This window comes from Netta rufina, assembly GCF_964035555.1.
Source record: "Netta rufina genome assembly, chromosome: 6".
NCBI lineage: Eukaryota > Metazoa > Chordata > Aves > Anseriformes > Anatidae > Netta > Netta rufina.
The window spans coordinates 29,989,268-30,005,676 of record NC_140129.1 but is presented as its reverse complement, the minus strand read 5'-3'; positions in this window follow the sequence as shown (position 1 = coordinate 30,005,676).

Sequence of the window (16,409 nt, the reverse complement as noted above, 5' to 3'; positions counted from 1 at the left end):
TGTATGATAATCTTTTCAGCTGTATTTTAAAACATTTATTATTTCAAAAAGTAAATGTAAGTAAACATTAAGGAAAGGTATATAAACTATAATTTTAGAAACTTATTGATGTTCAGGCCTTATAGAATGAAGATGGAATTCAACCTTATAGAATTGAGTTGGCTATCATGGCGAGAGGGACTGGTGTTTGCTTTTTACCTAATCTAATGATTCCTTCATGTATAGTCTGCTGTGTATACTAAATGAAGTATTTTTGAAGCCTTCTGCCTCTCACTTAAATTTGATCTTCACCCTTATCTATCTTACTGTGCTTGGTGATCTCAGGGCTTTTGCTCTTCTAGTTGGATTGACATAAACGTGAATATAAACAATGCCTAAAGTATTTTTATTTTCCTTCATGTAATGGATGCAATATTGCCAAGTGTCTATTTGATGTTAATGTCAAAAGACATTCTCACTTGCATAAGCTAACACAAGTGAGTTATTCTGAGGGAAATGCTTTTTGGGGTTTGGGCTTAGCTGGGAGAGATTGGAAACTAGTAACTCCTGCAAATATATTTTTTTTCTTTATGGGCTGTTCATAGATATGAGATATAGATATGAGATATGAGAATGAAAAGTAGAAAATAACTTTTGTTATTTGCTCAAAGTATTAGATTGCCACATCTCTGTAGCACTTATAATGTGTTTGTAAAGAAAAGAAAATCCTTACCTTTGAGTAGAACCAATTTTGTAACCTGATGAGAGACAAAGGATTGGGGCCAAATCACTTTTCAGCACCTGGCAGGGATACAAAACCTCTGAGTCAGATTTGGGAGTCATGCTCCCATGCAGAGTTTATCCATTGCAAGCCATGAAGAGTCCCTTGAAATTGCTGCAACAGATTTAATGCTGCCTAATACAACTACTGCAAGATTCTCTCTCTTCTAGGGAGATATGTCCATATCAAATGGATTCCAGCAGGATTCCTTGCATAAATGGAAAACAGACCACTGATTCGCATCGAACACTACTTCCTTTCTGTAAGTCTCTGTAAGTTACTCTAGCATTCTTATAACTTACAGAAATCATCACAAGAGGAAAGTTCCTGGAGATTCCTAATTCTGGTTCTTTAAAAGGAGGTGAAAGAGGCAGGTTTCCAAATGACTTGGAAATGAAAGTAAAAATAATAACAATCATAATAATAAAAAAAAAAAAAGCTAGGATGACCTAACCAGAAGTTTTCAACTTTAATATGTTTCGTTTTCTTTTTTTAGATGTTCTCAATTGCTGTTCTTGCATGAAACTGTCTGGTAGGGGCTGCAGCTGTCTCTATTTGTATAAATGCTATAGTGTTCAGGCTATAGAAAAGAATATGAGGCTTGTAAAGAATATTGGTGTTTCTTCTAAATTACTCTTTTCAGTGCTTTCAAACATGGCCTCATGAGAAGGGATGTACTCTGCCTGTAAGTAAATACAAATTCAAAACATTCAGCTCCACAATGCAGAGTCTTTCAGATCAGACCATTATTTATATAAGCTGGCTATTGAGAAGCATAAAGACTGCAACATCATAGAAGCTAGAAGCTGCTTTCTTTTCCAGCATTGCCTATAATTTCTCATGACACCTCTTTGACCCAAAGTATATTACATTGGATAAAGAGGTAAGGTTAGGGGTTTAAAGACCTGGGTCCCGTTTTCCATCCCTTTTGGACTTTTTGTGTAGCAAGTCTGTATGCAAAGTCAACAAAGAGAAAAAGACCTGGCCATAATCATTGTGTTATTATATGATATTCTTTCTTGGCTTCTCAAATATCCCTTTGTTGGAGAAGAACCAGGAGAACCCCAAATCAATTAAAAACAAACAAACAAACAAACAAAATCAATGAAAAATCGCTTCCCTGGGTTCAATCTAAATCAGCTGATGCCATCCCATGTTCTGTAGCTGCTGCAAGATTAACATCCACTTGCAGAACTTTCTTCCCTGCTGGAACTGCCTGTAATTTCCATAACATTTTGCCTTCCATAGAAAAGGTAGTTCCAAATTGGATGAAGGTCTCTTGCACCCCAGCAACCAATGATAATGAAGAAAACCTTGTTTTTCTTTATCCAGATTGTCTGTGTTCTGTTTTTGCTGAGGTTACTTGTGGTGGTGGTGGTGGTTCATTTGTTCCTTCTTCCTGCCCCTCCTCCTTCCTTCTACTGAATAAGTGAAAAATACCTATCAGATTTGTGATACTTCCTTCAGGCCCACTCTAACTCTTAGCAGTCACAGAAAAAAAAATATATATTTGACAAAGTTTGGATGAGGTCCATCATTTTACTCATTTCCAAGGTAGACATTCTCCTGGGGAAACAGCATTCTCTTGACAGTAGAGTAAGCTGTCGTCCTGTTATAGTCCCCTTGTTTCACTTAAACATTGTCATACTACCATCAGCACTCACTATGGCATGATAAAGAGTAGCACAGTGCAAAGAGGCAGAAAGAATGTGGTATTACCTCATTCTGCAGAGTGGAACCAATGGGTGGCAACAGGAAAACAGATCCCAGTTCTTCTGTCGGATAGTGGTCACTGTGCGAGTGTAGAACATCTGTTATTCCTTGTCAGTCTCTGTAGGGTGAAATAAATCCATTTTCATTATAAGCACAGTTGGATGTGTTAGTATTATATGTTCATTTGTCATGCTGAAAATGAGAGGTACATCTATTCTAGACTTATATTTCCTTTTCTTTTTAGCACTACTTACAGGAACATTTTCACCTGAATTAGCAGAACACTGTGGTGCATTCAGAGACTCCGAAGAAGGAAGTTTGCTTGTTTTGATTGACATTAACTAGTCGATATTCCATATTGACCAGCATCTAGAGTGCAGCACTTAAGTTGAGAGCACTCTTGCATATTTGGGAAGAGTGTCAGCTGGCCCAGTGATTATGTTTTAGTATGTTTAAAGGCATAAGAGCAATACAATACTGTCACCATTAGCCAACTTGTTTGCAGGGTTGTGTTTCATACACATCTTAAATGGAAAAACTGCCTTTTTCTGGCAGCAAAATACTGTATTTGTCACTGACATTTTATTGCAGTATCAGGAGTGCTAGTGTAGGCCAGGATGGTTTATTAGTTTGGTCAGAGGCCTTATGACATTCAAAAGAAAACATTCACTTCGTACTTTCATCAGTTGGTATTTCATGGAACTCCAGCAGGAGGTAATCGCATCCCCATTCAGTTCCACAGGAGACACATCTGAAACAAAAACTAAGTACCAATCCAATTCCAAGTGGATGGGCAGACAACCATCCTGTAAAGGTCATCGCTATATATAAAATTCACTGTTACTCCTCTAAGGCCAAGCTCTGAGACTGATTCATCCAAATACTTTTAAAGGCAAAGCCTTCAAGTAAGTGTTGGTATTTTTTAAACACTCAGTGCATGCCATACAACTACCATTTTGTGTCCATTGTGTGGGTGAGACAGTATGATTCTTTGCCATTTAGACATTTTCTCTAGCGAAACTAATATATGAAATACATCTTTAAAGTGATGAAATCCTCCAGATTCTGTATTTCACAGCCTTCTTATAACAAACCTGATCTTTTATTTTTATAGTCTCTTGACCATCTTGTGCAGTATTGGCTTCCATAGTTTTGTTTTATGAGCAAATACAAATTAGTCTAAATTTTGTAGGATGTTTTTAACCGTTTCTTTTGTTTGCTTATTTTTTTTCATGTAGGTGGAGGAGGATACATATTTTCCTATTGTTTTATAGATCACTTGTAGTCCCACAGCATGTTCCACGGTCTACAGGATGAGAAATTCTATACTATGTTCTCTTAAATCTGTATATATAGCTCTGAACCTAGCATTAGTCACCCTATTTTTTAATTTAAAATAATGCAATAATAATGATATTAGTACAACAATGGAACATTAATTTTTAAACTGCACAGCAGAGTTAAATTATTACCCAATGTATGGAGGTCACTTAGTGTTTTTCTCTTACAATGGGTTAAATAGAGTTTAAATTGAACTAATCTCTCTTCTTGGCATTTTTAGACTGAACATTAACTTGGGTCAAAAATAATCAGATTGTTATTTTGAGAAAAGGATATGATAATTTGGTATTTTTTCCTTCAGGCTATGAAAGAGTGCATATAATACTATTCCCAGGGGATACAGCTTGCAATGACCTTGGTAAGTAATTGATGACACCTCACATAAGCACCTACTCTTCCTCTATATGATGTTGCAGGATCATATTTGCAAAAAATGCCCAAGCGAGCTGGAGCCATGAGCATTAATAAATGCTATTGTGGCTTCAAAAGAGGAGTGAAACACTGTGCAAAATATGTCATCCTTAAGTGAGCAGATCTTGAAGAAGATTCTGCACAATGGGCATTTCCCATTTTAAAACTTTTTAAAAACTGGTTTAGAATTAAAAATTAAATATAAATATGGGAAAACCAAAGGTTTACCCACAAAAACTAAACTTACTATTTTGTTTAGAGAAGCATAACATCATGCAAGATTGCATGCCTCTATTCTAAACAAATGTATTTAGCCTTATGCATTAAAAATATATTAAAAAATAAGAGTCATAATGACTACCTTGAATGTAAGGATTTCATGAGAAAAAGGGCCTATTTGCATTTATTTATAAGATTTGCCTGTGTCAGAAGAAAGATGTGATGGGATTTATGCATAATGTTGTCCAAACCATACCTATTTGCTTTTCCAATCTTTTAAACTCTCTAAGCTGTGACTTGGATTAAAATCTTATTCTTTGGCAAGTAGCATCATCAACAAAAGAGTGATCTTCTTTTGCCTTGCTGTATATTTATTTTTTTTATCAGAAGATGATGTAGAAGTATTTGAGGAAATACATTTTTGTTAACCTGTAGCAAACTAACTATATGTATATTCCTTCCACTCTACTGGTAAGTAAAGACTCCACACTTCACTTATGCTGTGAATTGTCTGATAAAATGTATATGACAATATTTTTGTATTGTTTTGAATAGCTAATCCACGTTGTTTAGAGAGTTGGAAAAGAATATCTTATCCTTTCCTTATGCCAAGTGAATTGCAACTAGGGTTCTGTGCATTTCCACTTGAGTACTTAGCCAGGATGATTGTAGAAAGTGTTTGAAAATAGAATGTTAGCCACAGCCAACATTAATGTTTTGTAAAAACATGTTCTTCTTCATAACCAGGAAACTACATTCATTCTATTGTGTGCCAGTTTTTTGTGTTTCTTTTGTTGTTGTTGTTGTTGTTTTTTATCTGTCCAGAGAGAGGCTTGACTGTTTAAATCATCTCACTCTTCTAGGTTTTGATGGTGATCAGTTTCCCAGGTACTTAGTCCACCTGTTGCCAGCTTACATTTCTTTTTTTTTTTTTTTTTTTTTTTCCTGAGTGGTAGCAGAATTACTTTCCTGACTCCTGGCATGCAATTTGAGTTTGAATATTTCATTTCTATCACTGTAGGTAATATCATGAAATTCTTCAGATACTAATTTTAGGAATATTACTGGGTTAAGCAAAAATAATGCTGGCAGCATGTAGAGCAATTTTAATAGGATCCTTGCATCCTCGATTTTCTGGATATATTTATTTCTCATCCTCTTAGGTAAAAGGTTCAGTGGGCAATGGGAAAAATAGGAAACAGTGATTAAAATCCCCTTTATGATTTTAAGAACATGAATCACATAATTCACTGTATTATTCTAGTGAGAAGAAACAGGAGCTAGTGTTTTGTGGAATTGAAGACCAAAATTTTCTATTGTATTGCAGCTAAGTCATTTTTCATGTGCAGCAGTAGCAAAAGTGATGGATCTGTTTGATCTAGAGTGATGAAATGTGCTGTGAATATTGACATTTATCTATCCATACTGAATATCATCTGAATTTGTATAAGGTGACAGGGTAATTGGTTAATAAGCATACTAAAACATTTATATTACATTTAGCAGTGACATGGAGTTATGCATGGCTACCAGCATTTGCTAATTTTACAGGGAAGAGTAGCATCTTTAATAAGCTGAGTTCCAGTCACATTTTTCATTTTCTGCAAAGCTGTCAATGGTGCCCTAAAAATAATCAAGAGATGGTCGATCATACAGTAATACAGACAGCTTCTTCTCCACCATCAAGACTACATGTACCTTCAATATCAGGGTTCAAAAACATTTCAACAGCCACAGATGTTTCACTTAATTTTCACATCGTGTTAGAAAATATGTATTTTAGGGTGTTTACATTACTTATAAAGTTTATGTACTTGGTTTCATTTTAATTTATCTATTGACTGTCACAGGTGTATGTGGGCTGTACAAATTAGGTACGTTTTACTTATAATTTTGGTCAATTTGAGGCAATATTTGTAAAAAAAATAAGTAATAGATTTTCCTAAACCAGTTGTATTACGTTTCCAAGTAATACACTCAGAAAGTGTAGCTGGGCAGAGAGTCCTCATGACTTCAAGAAGGGTTTGTATGTGCAACAGTACCTACTTTTTTTCACCTGTTGGTTTAATTAAAAAAAAAAAAAAGTCATTTCTTTGTACCAGGGTGTCTTTATTTCTTATAATCTGTTGTTGTTGTTGTTGTTTTGTTGTTTTCTTTGGTGGTGGTGGTGGTTTTTTACATGTTTAAGATCTAACTGTATAATCTCTTATCAGGAGGTGCTAAGGTACAGCCCTTTTTATAGAATAACTTTTCAGGTTACATCAGCTTTGAACCTTACTTGGGTCAGAAATGATGACTTGTGTCATGTGGGAAACAATTTCTTTGCCAAAAGTTTGAAATTCTGAAAAGATCAGCTTGCAGAAGGAAAAAAATAGCAATAGCACTCGATTTTGTTTTTCATCTCGGTGCCCAAAAGAACCTCAGATTCCCTTTAAGTTCTATAAATGTAATTATTCGAGACTCAACTCATGGCTTATAAAAAAAAAAAGTAATTGCTGTCTTGCTAATGCAATGTATCAGCACTGTGTCTTGTCCCACTGACTGGTGAATCACAGATTGGGCTGATAAACTGAATTTAGGAAGTACAACTCCCAAAGAGGCAGTTAACAATGGCAGGATGCTGCAAGTTCAGGAAATGCAGCCTTGGCTGTAGGGCAGCATTGGTAAGGGGGCATTTGTCTGAGGTTTGAACCTCAGACATGAGGCTTGACTGTTCTGCCTGGCACTGTAGGCAGATGTCTACATCACTTGAGGCTCCAAAATGTGTTGTACTTCTTCAGTAGAACTGCTTCTTTGTCATCCCATCCTTAAAAAACTTTACCTTGGTATTGTTTTCAAAACTAAAGGGGAAATATAAGCAGAATCATCAGAATAGATAACCTGGGACAATGGCCACAAGCTGTGGCTTGAGAGGTTCAGAAAGGACATCCAAAATATTCTTCACTGTGATGTTAGAGCAGCACTTGAACAGCTTACTGAGAGACATGGTGGAGTCTTCCTCCCTGGAGAATTTCTAAATTCAACTGGGAAAAAAGCCACAGGTAACCACATCTGACTTGGTATAGGCGTGCTGATAGTCCTCAGAGATGTGAGTTGAAGTGAATGATCCCACTGGGTCCCTTGTGTCCGAATTTGTAGGATTCTGCCAATAAAACATAAGGGGCTATGTAACTGTAAGGTTTTACCTAGTAAATGATAAATTAAGCAATATCAAAATAGGTTGACACAACATGTGCAGAGGATAAGAGGCAGCGTTAACTCAGGCCTTTGAGCAGGTTAATTCACCAATAAATGGCAGGTGCTATGTTTTTGTGAAGGAAAAGAGTCTAATGGCTTTCTTCCCTTGGATTGTGCCTTTCCTGTTGGCTTTGGAAAGGCTATTAATGGAGCATATTACTTATCTGGTACAAATAGCCTCTGTCGACCACTTAGTCTACTCTGATCTTTTTATGACAAGCCTATTTCCTTTAGATTGTATAAATTTGATTTTTAGGCTCTTTTTTCACTGTCTTAATTCTGACTTGTATCTGTTTATGGGCACTGAAAAGTGACCTCATAGTTCTGAAGATGATGTTCTTCATTCTAAAACTCTCCAGAATTACAGGTAGTTTTGGCTGATGTATCAGTAAACTTCTTTGAATTGCCTCCTTTACCAGATGATTTGGGTGTCATTCTGTTGATCAAAAAAATCAACCCCTATGTAAAATTAAAATGGAAAAGAAAATCAAGAGGCTTCCAAGGTCTATTACATATCCTACAATCATTGTAAATACAAGTTCACTGGGATTAAGATTTGTGTTTCTTGCCTTTGGGGATAAAATGTCTTTGGAATATATTTAAATTTGGTAAAGATCTTTTATCATGGAGGTTTTGAAAATTAAGTTATAGTTCTTCTGCCTTAAGTTTAATTCAGTATTAAAACTGTCAAGTAGTTGCAACACTGATTAGACTTACATTTCATGGGATATGTAGACAGACTTGTTGCCTCTATACTTGTTGATTTTTCCACTAGATGGCATTATGCATTAACTGCAAGTTAATTTATAAACTTCCCTATAATTGAATGTGCTAAAGACTTTAAAAACAAGAAATGATCTATAGTGCTTACTCCTATCCTATGCAAGAGGGAAAGAACTGTGGCTTAAAAATCACTTGACCTACTTCTACCTAAGAGTAAGCCAATCCATCCTTAATGCATCAAATATGGATTTGCTCAAAGCAATAAAGGAAGTGAGCCACGGCAACAATATCTGATCCTGTGTGCTGTGCACTTTTTAGAATAAAACTCTTCCAACCTTTTCTGCATTTAACATTTGAAGAGTGACTTCAGTGCTGCAAATTGCTTCCTTTCTGGCTACATGGCTTCAGCTGAAGTAATAGGAAGAATCCTAAGTAAAGGCAGAAGATTGCTTTTAAATAGAGAGTCTTATAGGAGACTTTGTTTTCTATTTAGTAGGTAATTCAGGCAAGCTTATCAGAATAATTTATCACTGCAAGTGTAAATATAGGTAAGCTGTTGTTGCCTTCACCTAGGTAAAATGAATTATTAGTGACCCCTTACACTGCACAATTAGATGCTGCTCAAGAGCGAGGTTTCTAAAACAGAAGGTCCTAACTAGCAAAGCACCATCTGCAGTGGAACAAAGGTCAAACACCTTCAAAAGAAGATTTTTGCTTTAATCCTAAAATTTGTGGTGATTAGGCAAGGAGCAAGCAGCTCTCCCAACAGCAAGAAGAAGGCAAGGGCAAGGATTTGGTATGTGAGAAGCAAGGATGCAGCACTAGTGGTGCAGGGAGAGGAGAGGAAATGAAACAGGCAGGTAGCAAAGCCAGTGATGGAGGAAAAAAGGAACCATGAGGGTGAAGAATGTGGTGACAGGAAGGCCCAAATTTTTATGCCAAGCTTGCTAATTTTTTGTGTGTGTCAGTGTGTGTAGGCACATGGGTATTAGTGTTAAATCCATGATATGGGGGAAAAGATAGCTAGGTGGTCCTCTGGTTTTAACTTGTCTTCCATAACAAGAGATGGGATTCTCAAAAGAGTGCTTATCATATTGCTGATCGGATATGTATTGTCCAGGGTGCAGTTCTCTGTTCTCATTCTGTTTTCTGAGGTTATTTATATCTTGATTTGTTATGTAGAATATGAGAGATTCCACGCTGGAAATGGGCACGTTATTTTATTGTGATGGTGCATGTTACTGTCTATGGAATCTTAAATAATATGTAAAAGGGGGTCTAGAATACAAACTGAGATGAACCAGTTTGGTTGAGCTGGGCCAAAAATGGGAAATCATCCAAGGCCAAGAAAACCCTAAATATGAGCTTAGAATTAAACAGGTCTCTTAAATTTTCCTGGTAATAAACCATGGAGAAGGAAAATACTTTTTTAATTTATTTATTTTTTTTAACAACATGTGTTTAAGATTGTCTCTGAATTGGGCTTCTGTGACGAGTACCTACCAGTGTCTGTTGTAAAAAATTATCAGAATAATTGCCCTAAATTCAGACTGTTAATCTATTTATGTTTTCTACTCAAAGCTTTATTTTACTTGTGGTAGCCCCTGAGTTTTAATAAAGTATAGTTTTAATTGCTGTATGCAGTGCATGGTATAGATAATGCAATTTATGATTCTTTGCCTTAGCAGTGTTTATAGTTTGTACTTGCCTGTGATGGTCAATGTGATTCAACGCTTCAGTGACACTGATGTAAAACATGTCACGGTACCTGCTTTCTACCACACTGTTATTAAGCCTTTGGAAGCTCAGATCAGCAGGTTGGGCATCAGGAAGTTTTGTATAGGCATCTGTCTTTTTTCCAACAGTAACTTTTTCTTTCTTCATCCTCCAACTCGTGTTGCAGAGGCCAGGATCTGCTGATAGATACATCATGGTATGATGGAGACTGTAGCACAAGTGAATGCTGGTGGTAGCGTCTGTCATCTGCTGTCATACCAAGGTAGGGGATCATTTATTTTATTTCAGCTGGTTCAGGCTCACTCTGTGCTCTTCTGAGATACATATATATATATATACACATATATATATTTGATTTTGAGTGAACTGCACTGAATCGTGGAAAAGCAGACTAACTTAAGAAGCAATCTAACTGTATTTCAGCTATATTGTTGAAGCACCTATAAACTGCAACTATGAATTAGAATATAATTCCACTGAATTGGTGTAACTGCTTTCTTTTTGTCTTGAGATGAAGAGTTTGTAGGTTTTTGTTTGTTAGTAGTATCAGAAATTATTTTAAAATTTTATTATTGGTTATTTTTTAGAAGCACACCTATTTTGTTACTAGGATGTGAAACTCAAAAGCTTCACAAATAGCATCAAATCTTATAATTAATACGCATATTTTCATATGAAAAAGATTAGTGCAAGGCCTTCCTTTACTGTTTGGTAAGTGGTGAGCATTTATTGAAAATCAACATAAAAACCTTGTATTTGAAATGTATGTTCTACAATGTGGTCCAAATGGTAGTGCTCCAGGCCCCTTGGGGATTTTAATACATCCACTTGTTTAAGAACATATTGCAGAGTTGAGTAAATGTGTGAGAAGAGTGAAGATTTGGAAGCATGGACTTTTCTGTTCCTAAAAACGCTGTTTTACCAGAGACGAAGCAAATTTAAAACAACCATTCATCAAGCAATAAATTGTATGAATGTGTAAAACATTCATTACAAATTCCCAGCACTTAGCAGCAGGAGTTCAACCCAATTGTACTTTGACATTGAAGCTTCAGCCACAAAATTAGACGGCAGCAACTTGCGTCACTTACCACAGGCAAAATCCATTTCAATCAATATTAAATAAGTGTTCTATGTATATATTGCAATCACTAGTTGGTGCTCCACTTAATGCACTACAAATTGTGACCAGTAGTATTTGGAGTGAGCTGCACAAATATTGTTCAAATGTATGGTTTATAATGCAATAATATTATAATGCAATTTTCTACCCTGAGGCACCATACTGACATGGGCAATCAGACATAATCCAAAAACTCTAAACTGCTTTTGTGTTTAACTACTGAACTTTGGGAAAAGTTTACCTCTAATTCCTCATTTAAATTGGTCCATCTTTGCAAAAACTACTTTTTGATCTGAAACTGTCTCTTACTAGATCTCTTCTGAAAAGACTAGTGACAGTTTTATTGTGTTGACCAATTACTAGTGTTCTATTAGCAGTTCATTGCCTTACAGTAACATTAAGAACTGCTAATAGGATATTCTGTAAAGCTTTACTCAATCACAGCCTGTGCAGCAGCATCATGGCCCCTTTTGCATTACAGAAACGTAGTCTGACCTGTAGCATCACCTTCTGATTCTACTGTAAAATTGCTTGTCACCAGACAACAGAGCAATACTTCCATCAGTATTTATATTATATTTGATGGAAGTAATGCTAACCATCAGATAACCCTCCACAGTGCCAGGCTTCATTCAGGGTCAACACCAGTGGGAGAGTATGAGTGTCATGACTATATTCTTATAGTCATCTGTTAACAACTGGTTGTTTTTTCCAACTGACCACATTTTCTGTGATCTGTAGACATGAAAGTGGTAATCATTGGGACAAATTTTTGCTGAAATTGCTGATGCAACTTCTGTAGAAGAACTGGAATGAATAAAACTGAGTGAAAGCTTCAATACTTGAAGCTTTCTTAATCTTTATGATAATCTGAACTGTATTCTCATTCTGGTAAATAATCGTAAGATCTTGTGGATTTCAAAAGAAATAATTTTGAAGCATGAATACTATTTTGGAATTATTGTATGGGGGAAAATAAATCCTGAAACGCGAAAAACAAAACAAAACAAAACAAAAAAAAACACGTATTTGAACTCAGCAAGTGAAAGTGGGCTCCAGAAATTCTCTGTGGAGGCATTCCTCTGCTAAACGTCTTCCAGATGAATGGAAGTGCACCTGCACTACGAAACCCTGAACATTTATGTTGTAAATATCTGCATAGCTGGAAAGATCTTTGCTCTGGCACTCATTGCTGTAGGTCTACAGATATCAATATTCCTGTCTCTCAGAGACTTAGTAAATGTATTGTTTAAAATCACTGAAGCTGGGACTAACCATTTGCAAAACAATTTCTGGAAACCAGGCTTTCATCTTAGTCCCTTGCAGAAGATCTCCTTGGTGAGTGGGATTCCCAGCCACTCAGAAATAATGGATCATATGACTTCATGTTCAAGCAGACCTTGAGGATCCAGGAAGAAGCCTGTTTCTTCATCTCAGGCTTAGTAGCACAGAGGAGACATAAGCACACTTCTGCACTGTTCTAAAGGCAGGTGTAGTTTTTTTTTTAAGCAGTAGTACAAATTCAGATACTATTTTGAATAGTTGGTTACTTGTCTGTCTTTCTGAAGCAGCAAAAGCTCTGAGAAGACCATTCTTATCCCCAAAATTCAGACATCCCCAAACAATGGCACAGAGAGACCTGTGGAAAGAAAGGTGGGGATGTGTCCAGCACATGAAAAAAAAGTTGTAAGACAACATTTGGCACCCTATAATTATTTATTTATTTTAGAAACTGACCTTCTAAATGATTGCAACAATCTCATATGTTTCCATGGGGTATTAACTTGAAAATTATGCTTTTAATATCAGTAGCTGTAAGCTTCAATCCATCTGTTCTTTCTGGCCCACACTACTGGTATCTGTCTGGTTGCTCTCACTGCACAAGAGTGACACTTGGACTGATATGTTCTTAAGTAGAATCTCTTTTATATCTAAAAGTGAAAAAAAAAAAAAAATGAAAATTCTATTTTACTTGTGCTGAAATTCTGGAAAATATCTATTTAATTGTATTTGGTAGAACATTTCTATGCAAGATAAATGCATGGTAAGTGTAAATCACAATACTGCAGTTGTGGTGTATTAAGAAAATGATATTATTTGAAGGACAGTAATATGGTTTTATTTGGATTCAGAATGCCATCTGAGTTTCAAAAAATTATCAATTTTTAGAAACCTGAAAATAAATGAGCATTTATTAAGGCTTACCTTACATGGCAGAGCATGCAGTAGTGGCCAGGAATTTGGCACGGGACACACTGTTTGCTTTCACCACTGTGTGATTCGTGTGCTGCCAAAGGCATCAGCAACCTTGGCCACCTCTACACGATAAATTTTAGTGACGTCCTGTGCTGGCTGTGGCAGGTCTAATAGTTCAACCACCTGGTGAGGTCATCCTGAGCTTGTGCGACCATGAAGCTTCACCAGGCAAGTTTGATAGCTTCAGAAGCATCAGAGATGCATCAGTACAGTGACATCTGAGCTAAAAAGCTCAATTTCTCTGCAAGACTAAACTGACTCAGACACAGAGCAGCATCAGCTCTGATGTTTGTCTAAACAGAAGCTCTTTCAGTTGTTCATTTCTGCAGAGGGTTTTGAGTAACAAAATGAAAAGTGTAGTTTCCTTGCCCTCGGATTTTGGAAAATAATGTGTTTAATGATCAGTACACCGGTACTGCTGTCATCTTGAGCTGATGCTGTGGCATCCAGACTGGAGATGTGTGTATCTCTGCTCTTGAATTCTGCAGACATGCATAAAGGAACTGCAGACATCACAGCCCGGCGAGCTAGGCAAGCCCTCGTGCATTCAGCCAGTCCAGTCAGAGTTTTTGGTAGATGGCATTTAAGAAGGGAGAATTGTAATGCCACCCACTCTCTGGGATACAGCTTCATAAAGGGTTTTACGGGTGTAATTGTAGCTGGACATGTCCTCCTGGTGTAGCTGTGCTATGTACACTGATGTTTTCCTAACAAAAATAAATCCTTTGCGTAGTATTTTGATATCTACATATGGAAGCTAGTGCGTAGGAACTTCATACTATTATTGCTCGTGAGAACAGAAACCACAGCCATTGCTGTTGTTCCCCACAGAAGGGAAGCCTTACCATTTCCTCTAAATTCTGGGTTCTCTGGAGTCCCAGAAGAGGATTAAGTTCTGCAAGCGGTCTAAAAGAAACTAGTGCCATACATAAATGTAGTGATGCAGGTGGGGCATGTCACCTTTATATATGTTCCCTCTTAATGTACATAGGAGGCTCCTTTTGGCTGGGAAGATGTCTGTGCACTTTAGTTCTCTCCAGCAGGTGTTGTGAGTACATTCATTGACGGATTTATGTACTTTTTTTTTCCACACTTTGTGTACTGGGCCTGGCTGGGCTGGAGCTAACTTTCCACCGTGTTTTTTCCACTGCTGAACAGTGCTGGCACAGCATCAAGGCTGCCTCTCCAAAGGCCAGTAGGCTGGGGGTGGGCAAGAGGTGGGCAAAAGCTTCATAACATTTTTGTTATGAAGGTGTTGGTCTTCCTGAGCAACAGCTACATGTATCAAGGCCCTACTTCCCAAGATGTGCCTGAGCATCACTTACTGCCTTTGCTATTTTTTTCCCCTTTCATTAAACTGCAAGGTTTGGATTTATTTATTTTTTTTTGCTTTTCCTTTTTCATTTTCTCCCTCTCCCTCATCCTGCTGAGGACAGGGAGTGAGGGAGCAGCTGTGTGGGACTTCGCTGCCTATCAGTGTTAAACCACAGCACTTTGCCATCTCATCTAAATGCTCTAGGATGTAAATTCTCTGTGGGTAGCCCAAGAGTGGGTACAGGTCAGAGGCTGATACCTAACAGGTCTTTTATATGTCCTCAAATGGTAGGATGTACTTTCTGTTGCCCCAGTCATTCTGCGTGTGAAAGCTTCCATCTGGTCAGAACCTCCTGCCTGACAGAAAGCACAGTGAGTTTCAGCTCCTCTCCCTCTCTCTAGGGCAGCCTGAAAAAGTTGCATGTCTTCCTAGCTACCATTGCCAGCTCCTGCACCTCTGCGTCACACTCCAGAAATTCCCAACCAGATGGAGACAGATAGCAAGGGCCATGCTAAAAGCCGTCACGTTGCATTAGAGCACAAACTCAGCATAGAGGCCGAGGCATGTAAGTCACTCAGCTGGTAAAAGGCAGATTGTCCAAAATATTAGGCAAGGTGGCCTGTTTTTCAAACCTATGCACTCGAAGCGGGGTGCAAGGATAACTGGAGATGCTCTTGTTTGTAGCCACTGCCAGTCCTTCTGCTGCTGATCCAATGGACCGTGATGGATCCAGCCAGATGTCTTACTGGCACTAAGATCAAGTTGAAATGGATGCAAATTTTGCCTTTGACTGGTATGGTTTCCAAGTGATGCTTGCTGTTAAATGAAATGCAGTGTGGGAGTATACACTGCAAGCTAATCTGTGTCTTGGGAGCAGCAACTAACAACTCCATCTTTTTTTAGAGCTGAGAAAAGTAAAGCACAGTTTTGAAGAAAAGCTGATCTCTGCAGCCATGGTGACTTAAGAGGAGAAACTATTGGACTGCTGTTGTGCATCTTGGACTATCTAGACACACAAACCTTGTGGTCCTCTCCTTCACTAGTACTTCTGCCTCCTATGCTTAAATGGGGAATTGTCCTCCAGAGATCTCTTCATTGAAGAAAATGAATCGATACTTCTTCCTTATCTCTGCTCTTGTATATACAAGGATGTTTCTTGCCAGATGGCTAACACTCTAGTACTGGATTGTTCAAAATACCTGTCACATTTGGGAGCAAGAGAGCAAATTTGCAGCTTGACCTGTCAGCCTGGTCAAGAACAGACTGGTTAGGATTTTGGAATGGAAATAATTGCTATTTTCAATCCCATTTTTCTGATGTGCAAAAGCAAATTATTTGCTCTCCTGCTTACTGTAGCACATACTCTCCCAAAAGCTGCTGCTTCCTATTTAACATTCAGTCTTCCTTGATCTCAGGTTGCAGAGAAACACACAATCAAGCAAACAACCAACCATGTTACAAGCAGTTGACTTCAAGATTAGGCAGGTTAACTGACCACATCAGAAGCAGACTTGCTGAATGAGGGAACAAGCAGGGAAATACAACAAAGTCATTAAAAAAAAAAAAAAATCAAG